Source organism: Myotis davidii, unplaced genomic scaffold (genome assembly GCF_000327345.1).
Source record: "Myotis davidii unplaced genomic scaffold, ASM32734v1 scaffold88, whole genome shotgun sequence".
Taxonomy (NCBI): Eukaryota; Metazoa; Chordata; class Mammalia; order Chiroptera; family Vespertilionidae; genus Myotis; species Myotis davidii.
The window spans coordinates 2403117-2407414 of NW_006300377.1; positions in this window are offsets into that span (position 1 = coordinate 2403117).

Below are 4298 nucleotides of genomic sequence, written 5' to 3' on the forward strand. Positions count from 1 at the left end.
AAGCATCTGAGCTTTATCTCACCTCAGCCTCTGATCCCACCACCACCAGGACCATCCCCCTCTCCAGCCACACCTTGGCAGGCCAGGCCGGGGAGCAGAGATAAGGCCCTCCTGGCCAGCGGACCACAGACTGGGGGTTGGGAGGTCTTCCCTTTTGCCCCCCCCCGCCAAGCTAGGGCTCTGCTTCCTCCCCTAGCGGTAGGCCCCAAGAGCACATCTGGGCAGCCAGTCCAGCCTCTTGGCAGCCTGGGGCCTGCTTTTCACCCTCCAGCATTCAGCATTGACTACATCCTAATTGACTCATCTCTCATCTGGGGGGCACCCATCAAAGAGAGAAAACCTGCCCGTCTCTGCACCAGGGAAGCAGGGGAGTGTGGTGCTGGCGGCCAGTGGTTGGAAGAGACTTCTCCAGACCTCCTGGCAGGTAACCTGATGGCCCCTGGGGACCCCTCAGGCCTGAAGACACAAGTCCAACATCCACATTGTTCAGCACCTTTCACAGAGACCTCCTCCACGCCAGGCACAGGGTACTGGGGCCACAGATCCAGTCCCTGCCTTCGCAAAGCAACTTGGAGCCCAAGCGAGCAGCACCTAACCCACCCTGGGAAATCCAGGGAGACTTCACGGAGGAGGTGGCATTCAGCTGGGTTTTTAAAGGATGAAAGACACAGAAATAAGGAGAAGGGCACCCCAAACAGAGGGAACAGTGTGGGAAAGACCTGAAGCCAGGAAAAGGAGCACATACATGATTGGACAGTGATGGTACATGGAATGGCTGGAAGGAAGGGGAAGGGGAGGCTGGGAAAGGGAGTAGGGAGAGATGAGACCCCAGCATCAGGAGGATTAGGGGCTGGTTTTGAAGGGCCCCAAGGCCACGAGGAAGGCCGGAACTTTATCTCATGGCAGCGAGGAACCAATGGAGGTTTTTCAGTCGGACAGTGACCCGCTAGGACCTGTGTTTTGGAAGAAGCTCTCCGGCTGAGTATAGCAAGGGTGGTGTTCCAGGGACAAAGTCAGGGAGATCAGGAGAGGGCCCCGGGTCACCCTGAAGAACACCAATGGCGGCCTGACTGCTGCGATGGCGCTGAGGTGGGAGAAGAGGGGCAGCACCCACAGGGAGGGCGATGGGCCGGATGCGGGACTTTGGGGCCGGGAGAAGTCCAGGTCAAGTCGAGGTTTCCAGATCCCACTCGCCAGGACAGAAAAGCAGGTTTTCAGGAGAAAATGTGGAGGAGCTCAGTTGGGGGTCCGTTTGGGTTGGGTTATCTGTGGAGTACCAAGGGGGAGATGGGAATCTGAGAGGCAGGGCTGCCCAAGGTCGTGCAGGGTCAATGTCATCTCTGGGTCTGGAATGCAGGCTTGCCCCTACCTATCCCCACCCCAGCATTCCCAGGCCTGCGCTTCCTCCTCCTGCCTCTTTAGTGGCCTCCATGCATACCCTTCCCATCCCGGCCTCCATGCCTTTTCTCCTGCTGTTCCTTTGCCCAGAATTCCCTTCCTTCCTCTGTACAAATCCCGCCCATCCCTCAGGTTCCAGCTGGAGTCCCAGCCCACCCAGTGCCTGGAGTAAACACCCAGGGTCAGAGGCGGCTGGGGGTAAGGGAGCGGTGGCGATTGCGACAGCAAGTGCAGGGATCTGACTTACAGCCCAAGCTGCTGCAAGCTGGCTGTGTGACGTGGGATAGGTCACGTTCCCTCTCGGGGCCTCAGTTTCCTACCCCTTCCAAGGCGAATAAAGGAAGACCCTTGTCCCCATGGAGCTCTCAGTCTAGAAAGGGTCATAAGGTAAAACCTGACCAGTGACTTCAGGGGTGTATCAAAGGCCTTGACTCTGCAACTGAGAAGAAGCTTATGGAGAAAGCCTTGAAGAATGGATAAAATTACAACCAGTAGCCGAAACCGGTTTGGCTCAGTGGATAGAGCGTCGGCCTGCGGACTGAAAGGTCCCAGGTTCAATTCCGGTCAAGGGCATGTACCTGGGTTGCGGGCACATCCCCAGTTGGAGATGTGCAGGAGGCAGCTGATCGATGTCTCTTTCTCATCGATGTTTCTAACTCTCTATCTCTCTCCCTTCCTCTCTGTAAAAAATCAATAAAATATATTAAAAAAAAATTACAACCAGTAGAGATGGAGGCAGAGGAGAGCACCCCCGGCAGAGGAAACAGCCTGTGCTGGGAGGCAGAAAGTGCGGGGGGTGTTCGAGGAAGAATGAATGTCTAGATTCTGGTTTCTTTCTGAGTCAACAGCTCGGATGCTTTTTGTAAGCTGGCAGCCCAAGCCAGGCAGCCTCCAGTAAACACCTGTTTACACAATCGAGGTCACACACAGGGACGTGTTTGCACAATGACCTGTTTGCACAATCTCAGCCGACAGAGTATCCCAGCCAGGCCAACCCTCTGGATGAGCACAGCCACCACTTCCGGGTACTCACCCTGGCTGACCCACCCCGCCCCGCCCTGACCCACCCAGCAGCCCCACACATCAGGGCAATAACAGAAACTGAAACAATCTGACCCTCAGCAGGGCTGCTGAGAATGGGGCTCCCTCCCCAGGCCTCTCTGTGGGGTTTCCAGCCCACAGAGGACACCCTGTCCAACGGAGGAGGGGGTGGGGCAGAAGAGGTGGAGGAGGAAGTATCCAGGCTGGAGGGGTGTGGAGGGGATGACTCCACATCCGCCTCCTGCTTTTCAGCTCACCAGAGTAAACATTTATTGAGCATTTACTATGTGCCTGGCTCTGTTCCAGGGGGCCTCACGTGCAGAATGTCACCGATTTCTCTCAAGAATCCCATGAAGCGGGTTTTATTATTACCGTCATTTTAAAAATGATGAAACTGAGGCTCAGAGAGGTTGAACAACTTGCTCAGGGTCACACAGCTCGTATGTGGCAAACCCAAGCAGACTGACTCCTTAGCTTCTGCTCTTAACCTTTCTACATACTAATGACGCTCCCTTTAAAAAGTTCTTCCTTACAGCTAACTCTCACTTGAGCTGCTGCGGCTCCATTTCCTGGTGCAGGCCAGCAGTGGAGAATGAAGCACAGGTGAGATCAGTGACATTTCGTTCTGAAATATTGAACTATGTATGCAGGGGGTGAAAAAGAAAGACTTTTATTGAACACCTATTATATGCTGGTTCGTGTGCAAGGCTCCCGTAGCTCACTGAATTCTCACAAAACCCGCAGGAGGAGTTGTTATCCCCGTGGCAGATAAGGAAATGGCTTAGAGAGGGCAAACAACTTCTCCAAGATTCCGCAGTCCAGTAGCCACGCCCTGGGAATCCCCTGTGTGGCCTGCACTGTGCGGAGGCTGAAGGCAGAGATGAGAATATGGTTTCTGCCTTCCAGGAGTTCACAGTCTAATGGAGGAGGCAGACAGCCCAGGCCCACTGCAGACTCACGGGAAGGACGCTCAGCGCAGGCTGGATGTCTGAGCTGTGACAGAGGCAGGACAGGCTAGCCTGGCCGGAGGTGATGGGATCAGCAAGAACAAACAGTGTTCCAGAGCAGGAGGCAGGTAGGGAAACAAGCAAAGTCTGCATGAAAAGCATGACTAGAGCATGAAGTGTCCACCTGGGGAAATGGAGGCAGATAAGGCAGCAGAGGGAGGCGGGGCTGGAGGAGCCCAGCGGGCAAGCTGGCACATCCAGGCGAAGGACGCAGAGACCTGACAAAGGCACGGAGGGGAGATGGACTCACGAGGCGGACAAGACAGAGCTCCATTAAGGCCGGAACCAGAGCTGCTTTTGCACATCACTGTGCCCCGGCACCTGCTCTAGGCCATGCTTTCTGAATGATGAACAAAAAGGCCCACCCGTTCTCCTTCATTCTGAACTGACTGGATGTGGGAGTATGGAGAAGAGGTGTGAGGAATGACTCCCGGGCCCCTGGTCAGGTGATGGGGGGATGGGGATAGTGGACTAATTTACCAAGGTGAAGAACATGGGGGTTGGGAATAGGTTTGGTGAAGTAAAGGAAGGTTCATCCAGTCAATCCATTCATTCAACAAATATGAACTGAGGGCTCACTGTGTGACAGGCAGTGTGGTATACACAACAGATAATGTTTTAAACAAAACAGACTGAAACCCTTGCCTTCATGGAGCTTCCATTGTAATGGAAGATGAGGACAGGGGCACCCAATGTCAGATGGTGAAAAGGGATACAGGGGGGAAGCAGTAAGGAGTAGGGCTTGCAGTTTCGTGAAAGGGTGGTTGGAGAAATCCTTGATGTGAAAGTCATATTTGAGCAAAGACCTGTAGATGGGGAGGGAATAACCCATATCATTGTATTTTGGGGGAA